The following is a 9,454-nucleotide window of genomic DNA, read 5'->3' as shown; positions in this document are numbered from 1 at the left end:
GAGTTGTCAGTAACTCGTTTAATTAATGGACATTTGATATCTTAAACACATGGAGACTAACACACTCATAATAAGAAGGAGCCCAAAATGTAATTTGGGATTGCGGTAGTTCAATAATAGTTCTCTAGTGGAATGAATTATTATTGATAAAATTAAGTTGTGTTCGGGACGAACACGGGATGCTTAATTTTATCGGGAGACCAAAACCAATTCCTCCCCTCGGTCCCTATCGTAGCCTCTTAATTATAGAGTACTATACCCACCTATACCCACCTTCTTACCCATCCTATAGGTGCCGGCCAAGCTAGCTTGAGACCAAGCTAGGGCCGGCCATGGGTATGTTCATGGGTGAATTCATGTGGTCGTCCCTATTAAAATAAAAAGGAATTTTAATTTTAAAATTTTTCTCTTATGTGGATAATATAATTTAAAAGAGAGTTTAAAAATTTAAATCCTTCCTTTATAAGATTCTACAAAAGATTAAGAGAAGAGTTAAAATCTCTTTCCTTATTTGTAGATTAAAAGGTTGATTTTAATTTTGGTAAAACTTTCCTTTTAATTATATTCATGATTTAAAGAGTGTTTAAAAATTAAATATTTCTTTTATAAGTTTCTACAAAAGATTAAGGAAAGATTTGATATCTTTCCTTATTTGTAAATTGAAAGGAGATTTTAATTTTTAGAGATAACTTCCTTTTTTGAAAATTATCCACATGTTTAAAAGAAAGATTTTAATTTATAAAATTTCTTTTATTAACCAATCATGAAGGGATTAAAATTATTGGAGAAATTTTTATAAATTTCTAGAAACAAATTAGGAAGTTTTAATTTTGTTTAATTAAAACTCTCCTTGTTTTGGGGAGAAGAGTGGCCGACTATTATAATTTGAAAAGAGAAAATTATTTTAATTAAATAAATTTTCCTTTTCAATGGCAAAAAATTAGGAAGTTTTTATTAAATTTTCCTTATTTGCCAAGACCAAGGATTATAAAAGAGGGGTGAGGAGGCTTCAAGAACAACGACTCTATTCTATTTTTCTCTTTTTTCCTTGGTGGTGTGGCCGGCCTCCTCTCTTTCTCTTTGTGGCCGAAACCTTCTCGTAGGTGGAGATAGCTGGTGGCGGATCTAAGAAGGAGAAGAAGGAGAAATATCTTTTATCCTTGGAGGCGTGGTGGTGGTGGCCAAACCTCTTCGTCCTAGGGAGGCACGATGGCAGCTTATGCCAGGAAGAAAGAAAGGTGCTTGGTGGTTCTCATCTTTCGGTCGTTGCCCACACAGCGTCCAGGGTTAGAGAAGATACATTGAAGATCAAGGGTCTTTCTAAAGGTATAATAATAATTTTGTTCCGCGTCGTACTCTTATTTTTGGAAATAATACTAAATACAAGGAGACTTCTGATTCTAATTTCGAATATGTTTTCAATGTGTTCACTATTTTCGCTGGCCAGTTGATTCTTCTTTTCGGTTAACCTAAAGTTGTAGGAAATTAAATATTAGCTTTCTATAAAGGTTTTGTCTAGTCGGTGGTGGTTTGCTCGTATCGAGAAGGTGTGCCTCGCCGGCGTCGGTCTGGGAACGATTGTAGGTAATATTTAATGGAATTAATAACTTAAGGTGATTTGGGTCGAACGTGTTAAGTTCCGCAGGAGATCCAAGTCTAAACCTAAAAGAACAAATAGATTAAGTTTTGGATCAAACGTGTTAAGTTCTGCAGGCAATCCAAAATTTAATTTAAAAGAACACATGGTAGCTAGGAAAAGGTTCAGATCTTTGTACAAAATTTTTGTACAGTGGAACCTCTAGGTTTTCCGAGTAGCAACCAACAGTTGTGATGTTGGTCGATGCTGTGGAGCTTCACCGGCGACGAGTAGCACAACGTCGATCAGCGGTGGTCAACTTGAGGCGGTCGGCGGTGACCTGGCTTCGCGTAGAGAAGGGAGAGCGGCAAGTGAGGGAGAAGAGAAGAGAACGACATGAGGAGAGGTTCAAGATCGGGGAAAGAAAAAGGGTTTTGACGTTTTATAGCAAGGAAAAATAATATTAATCTCAAACTTAGATTAGCTTTAATAAAAGCCTAAGTTTATTCCTTAATCAACTCCCTCTTAAATGGTCTTCCAAACGGGCTTCCATCTAGCTCACCGATTCATCTCCTCAAAACGAGTCATACGGACTCAGTTTAAATCCCGAAAAAATCCTAAAAAAATCTCCGAAAATTCAATAAGATTATTTCTCAAATAATCTTATTATTTATTTATTATTTGGGTGTCATATTTTATATTCTCCCCCACTAACAAAAAATTTGGTCCCTAAATTTACTGCTCAACTCGGGGATCCTCATCGAGGATTAACCGCCAAGCAACACACTCATAAACTACTCTATCCAATTATCATTAACAAATCCCCAACTGCAAGGGATGACTCTGTGGATAATGAGCTCATCTAGCTTCCGCTACTCCCACACTACTATCTAGACAACTGTGGATAACTCAACTGCCTCCAAAATTTATAACTCATACATCAGCAAACCTCTAGCATCCATATAATGTGCTCCGATAGTCCATCTGTCTGAGGGCGAAAACCTCTACTGCAACAAAGCTCCACACTCACGATGCTAAGAACTCTGCTAGGTATGTGAGGTGAATCACGGATCTCAATCCGATACTAAACTCAAAGATATACCATAAGGTCTAGAAATCTCTCTACAGTAAAATCCTGCTACTCGATCCAAAGAATTCATCCTACAGATCGATAAAAAGGGAACAAATCTAGTCAACCAATCCATGAATACTCAACACATCATATCCTCTCCGTGTCCTGGGAAATCCCACAACAAAGTCCATCATAACATGTGCTCACTCCATTCCAGTATCTGAATCTACTGTAATAATCCTGCTAGCCTCTGATGTTCCACCTTCACTTGCTGACAAACTAGACATCAAGTTGCAAAATTCATGAAATTTTTTTTTCATGTCGTTCCACCAATAGGAACACTTTAAATCCCCATACATCGGGTGTCACCCGGATGTATCACCAATCCAGATCGAGGTGTTTCGTGCAGTAACTCTTCCCGGATAAGAAGTGACTCAGGAACACACATAACCTCCCACAGAAATAAAGAATCTCATTCCCACTACACAACAATTCTGTCTTCTGGCATAAGACTACTTTGCTCATGCTATATCGGAACTGCACCAAACCCCAAATATAATTCACTTGTGTAGAGTACAAATCCATCTACAATAGAAAGTAACACTAAGACGAGTGCAGTTATCAGCTTTTCGTTTCAACTCCTGAAACTATTCTCGTAAGCATCTATCCAAGAAAGTTCTATACCCTTACCAGACAGTCCAGTTAACCACATAATAATGCTGGAGAAACTTTCAACCAATCTCCAGTAATATCTAGCCAGAACAAGGAAGCTGCAAGTCTCCTGTATTGACTACAACTACTCTCAATTGGTAACAACCTCTATCTACGATATACCCCTACTCGTGACTATGTGTCTCAGAAATCTCACAAAAGACAATCACAATACGTACTACTGAACTTCACATATAGATGTTCCTGTCAAAACATCTCTAGAACTATGCAAAGATGGTGTATGTGTTCCATCTCAAATCAGGAATAGATCACAATATCGTCAAAGAAGACAATGAAAACTGATCCAAACACCATAGCAATATCAAATACATCAAGTCCATGACGACATCTAGGGTACTATAAGCCTAAATGGTAAAACCAAAGACTCATAATATCCATACAACAGACATTCTCTACCGTAAGATCACTAGCAATAGGTCTGTAATCTAATCACCAACAATATCAACCAATATAAAATCATCCTTGACCTCAATCAAACCTGATAGTCCCCTGAACAATAATAAAGAAGAAGGAAAACATCCATCCTTCAACACCCACTGCTTATAAGGATAGATCTATCCGTCATGGTTCAACATTGCACGTCTATGTCGTACCACTATAGAGATCATATCTGGTGGGAAAATTTATTATCGTATATCTTTAGTGAGACAGACTAGTCATGTACTCACTAGCCTAATTTCCCATTGATCCGCCCTCATCATGGGCTACAATTAATATGTAGAAATTTATCACCATTCTACCAAAATATATCACAACTAAAATCCAAGGGTGTCCCTTGATTTCTTGATCAATGACCAACAACTCTCCAAATAGTAGAGATACGATCAATCCGTGAGATATGAGTATACAAAACTCTACTAATCTTATCCAAAAATATCCAAAGAGTATGTCTAATTGCATCCATTTAAATACTCAAAAATCCACAGTAAAGGAATGACAGTCCAAAATCCAAAGGGTCACTCAACCATCTACTAAAAATCTACCCGTCAGCAAATATCACCACAAATCTCATAATCATATCCGTAAAATGTCCTCCGACGAATGTCGATAAAATATCGAGCATCCTGATCCAACATATAAACTTCAAGACCTCCAGTAAATGATCAGGTAATCAAGGTCTTGAGCTACTTATAGAGACAATGACTGTTGAGACGACTAACCATTGTCTTGTAACCCATACTACGATTGCTCCACCTGAGGTTCAGTAACCTTTAGTGATGAGCAATAGACATAAGGGTAAAGGAGTACCCTCAATAAGTAGCTAATCGACATAACTGTCGATCGTCACTTTGCTCCTCGAAGATCATCATCTGATATTTTCACTCAGTAACGGTGGAACATCATAGGTGTTAATCAACTAACACCACCTTTATATCATCGCGGTCATAAACCCCTAAGTATCATCAAGGATATCCGCAATCGATCCATGTGTTAGGATCCTCTATGGAATAGCTTTAGGCAAATCGACTGATCATCACCTTATAAACCATTACGCTACCGAAAGAGGTAGTAAAGTACTCGCTCAAACACCTCAAATATTCACTAAGGGATATTTTGTTCCCAAAATTCGTCTTCTGCATCTTCCTTCATGTGGTGCCTGGTTACGTAAAGGATACGCAAATAACATCATCTTTTCTTCACCGGCACAAATCACATATCTAAATGTACTTACCAAGTTATACAACCAATAACGATTATATCTCGTAAGTGTTAAGCAGCTAGCTCTACACTTTTCCACATCGGTGGAGTCATCCAACTGAATATACCTTCTAGGTTACTCAACCAGGTGTATATAATCCATGGTCAAAGTCCCTATGAAATAGGATATATCGATCCTCTATAGACTAGTCAAGCCAACAATGGTATGTGACTAATTCAGTCCATTCTAAGTCTACAAAAATCATATACTCATATGTGTCTTCTAGGTTATCTAACTAAACTCAAATAACTCAAAGGTCAGAATCTTCATGAAATAGTGTAATTCGATCCCCAACTGACCGAACTAATAAAAGTAGTCACTACCCTACTAACTACACCGACAAGAATGGATCAATCTTCTCTTGACCAAGTCAACAAAGGTAAATAGGTCCTCTACTAACCGAAACAACAAGAATAAATCGGTCCTCTACGGACTGAACCAACTAGAGTAGATTAATACTCAACTAAGCAAGTCAACAATGGTACATCGGTCTTCTACTAACCAAAACCACATAATATTTAGCAGATACTACCCACTACTAAACTAGTGATAACAAAAGCTACTAATACTGGTCGTATAGTAAAATAAATCCCATGAGACTATAATCCTTGATCTCTACTAGGGTCAACCATGATCAGTGATTGGCCCAACACATGTAATGTATGCTACAAAACAACTAGATAGGTACTAACAAAAGAGTACTAATACAGGGCATAACTATTAGAACAACTATGCATGTACTAACAGAAATGTAAGATAACGATATGCAAGCATACCTCCTATAGCTTGGAGATTCCTGTCGCTGCCTGGTCCCAAAATCCAAAAAGTCACATCAAGAAACCAAATCGTGAAAAATCCAAATCACGGAAAATAGGCCTTGTAAACCAGTATCTCTAATACCAATAAATTATCACCCCCCCCCAGAGGAGTCCCTACCAATAAAATTTCGACAACATCCCTCCTGTACCGATGATAATATGGAACATAAGTACATATAACCACAGACATACTCATCAGCAGTATATAACAGCCCACACGGCTGGACAAATAACACCACCACGCAGATTTTAATATGCAGTCCACACGGCTGAAACATAACACAGCGAAAATCACAACATAAGGAATATAAAACAATAGAACAACTAACTGCGAGCCAGTTCAGCTTGACACATAAACGACACATCAAATACAAGACAAACTCCATATAAAATATACAAATACGAGAACAAGTGCAAAACCAAATATGAGAATGGAAACACTAACGGTAGGAGTAGCTCGGTGTGACACAGGATTGGCGGATAGGATCTCCAGGTGACTTCATAAATCCTTTACCTGCTACCTGGCGAAATAACTAGTTTACGGGGTGGTGAGTATAAAAACTCAGCGGGTAATAGAAAGATAGTGCATGAATATAGTAAAGAACTAGAGATACAAAGGTATACAGTCTCGTAGGGAATATTGCAGATACTAAAGTGATATCATAGTAAATGTGCATACATGAAGCCATATCCTAAGCTAGTAAGGTCGGGAATAGTACAGACCTGCAATGGTACTGCTCATAACTACAAGAGTAGCATGTGAGGTATATACATAATACGAATAGGTGAGTCAGTGTCTAAACACATACAACAGATGTATATCTCAACATATGAATGCATATCAGCATAAGTAACAACATCATCATAAGCTAGGAATAACAGCATAAGTAATCAACAACAGCATAAGTAGAATAACAACAGCGTATGCACGGATGGTCACTCCGCCCACCCCTCTACACCACGACCCCTATATGGTCGAGAGGCTAGATCGATGTAACACCTCGTGTAACGACCCAATTTTCCCTATTTTAAGTTCTAAAAGTCCATAAAAATATTTGGAAATACTTTTAAAATATTCTAGAGATTTTTAGGAATTTTTAGAGTATTTTTACGTAATTTTTGGAGGTCGTTTAGTAGGGTTACAAAAAGAAAGAAGTTTAAAAAAAATGTTGAAGGTGAGATTCGAACCCACGACCTTGGGTCGGACTGACCCAAGCATAACCTGCCCAACCAGTTGAGCTACGCGGGTTTTGTTAACCAAGTATGGAGAGAAATAGATTTAAGCTATAGTTGGAACGTTTAAAATAAATTGGAATAAAAGTGCACGGCGGAGGAATTGAAGCCCAAATTTGGTTAAAAGGCTAGCTGACCAACTGGGCTGCGCGTGATTTGTTAACCAAATATGTAGCGAGATGTATTTAAGTTATAGTAAAGGGCAGAAATAAAACCTAGGTTATAAAAGGATAAGTTAAGAAGGATTAGGGGATATTTTCTCCCGAAACCCTTTCTTCTCCTCTGCTTCTCGCGTGCGACGGCGCCGTTTCTGCCGAACGAAGAAATACGAAGCCCTAGCTTCATCTCCGGCGGCCGACGAAGGTCTTCTTCCGGCGAACCTTGCGGATCCGAGCTCCTCTCGTCGAAGAGAATGCGTGAGCACGAAGGAGAAGCCGAAGTCCTCATCTCCGTGAAGCCCTAGCTGCCTCCTTCCGGTTGTAAGTCCTAAAAGCAAAGGTGAGTTGCTACTCACCTGCAGTAGGATAGCTCCGGATTTCGTTTTCTTCTTTTTTTTTTCAAATTTTGCTGTGACGATTCTTGGTTTTTGCTTGCTGCTGTGAACCCTAAAGAAAGAAGAGAAGGATTAGTTCAGTTTAAGCATGAAGAACAGTAGCAAGATTTAAGGTTCTAAATTCCAGCAAGTTTAAAATTTGATTTCGAAGCATGTTTTGGAGGAAGTTTATAATTAGGTTGCTGCCATGAAACCTAATGAAGAATTGTTAGATTGATCCTTACCTTGGATTAACTATAGTTCAGTTCAAGCACGTGGAATTGTTAGATTCGGAAGTTAACATATTGTTTAGCTTTGATTAGCCATGTGTGGCACGTTGGGCTTCTTTTGCTTCCTTGCCGTGGCACCACAGATAGTTGCAACAAGTTTTGATTCCCGTTGCTTTGTGAAAGTATGAGTTTTCAACAAGTTTACATAGATTTTAAGCTTTAGCATGTTTAGTTTTGGTTGGCTATGAATTGGTTCTATTTTCTTATGTAAGGATAGAAAGATATTGATTTGGCTTGAGGTGTACATGTTTGGTTGTGAAAAATATGTTCCAGCCGCCTGTGGCTGTGTATATAGTGTTTGTATCCCAGTTTGGGGTCACCGGTACAGGGGAGACTCTGCCGAAATTTTTCGGTAGGGATTTCTCGAAGTTAAGTAGCGTACCGATTAAGTAGTAGTAAGAAGGGTGGTCGTTATAGTTGGTATCAGAGCGATAACGACCTTTACAGTTAAGAGGAAAAAAAATATAGTAGTCAAGTAGTGGTCCACCTTTAGAGAGTAGTAGTAGTGTAGAAAGGTGGGTCGCTACAGTTGGTATCAGAGCGATAACGACCTTTATAGTTAAGAGGAAAAAAAATATAGTAAAGTAGTGGTCCACCTTTAGAGAGTAGTAGTAGTGTAGAAAGGTGGGTCGCTACAGTTGGTATCAGAGCAGTTTCCATTCTCCAGCATCACACACACATCAGCATCATCCTTGCCGTCTCCAAGTAAGAAAGTATTTAAATTTTTTCTTTATTCTGCTTTCCTTATTAGTAACTGCAGTATAGAGTATTTGTTTTTGAATGCTTAAGTAAGATAGAAGATTTTGTTTCCCTTTTCTTTATTCATATATATATATGATTAGAAAGGGTTAGAGAAGCTATTTAGTCTTTTTCCTCTGCATAATTGGATGTCAAGAAGAGGACATCCCCGTACCGTTTATACTGAGAACCAAGATCAGGAGAACGAAGAGCCCAGAACCCCTGGGCCTATTCTCTCTGAAGTTGTTACTCAACTTCAGAGACAAGTAGCGAGCAGCAGCAAGTGATTGCCAATCTAATGGCCAATCAGAAGCTAGCTCCTCCCACTCCCCCAACCATTAATGTGGAGACCCCAGTGGTGACTGAAGTCCCATCAGCTGCCCTGGAAGTCGCCACAGCATCTAAAAGACAAGAAGCATATCTCATCCAGTGGCTGAAGCTGAAACCAGAAAGCTTCTCAGGAACGATTGAGCTCTGGGATGCCCAGGCTTGGTTCAAGACATTTGAGAGAACAATGGAGCTTCTTGACTGACCAGAAGTCGAGAAGGTTGATAGCATTAAGTGTGCCTCTTTCTGCCTATCTGGAGATGCTCGTATGTAGTGGGAGCGAGTTAAGAGTAAGAGAGCAGTCAACCAGATGAGCTGGGTTGACTTCGAGATAGAGTTTTACGAAGAATTCTTCCGTCAACGGATCACCAATAAACATTATGAGGAGTTTATAGAATTTAGACCAGGTGACCTACCGGTAGAAGAGACGATCAAAA

Source organism: Zingiber officinale, chromosome 9B, assembly GCF_018446385.1.
Source record: "Zingiber officinale cultivar Zhangliang chromosome 9B, Zo_v1.1, whole genome shotgun sequence".
Taxonomy (NCBI): domain Eukaryota; kingdom Viridiplantae; phylum Streptophyta; class Magnoliopsida; order Zingiberales; family Zingiberaceae; genus Zingiber; species Zingiber officinale.
This window is presented reverse-complemented; position numbering follows the sequence as displayed.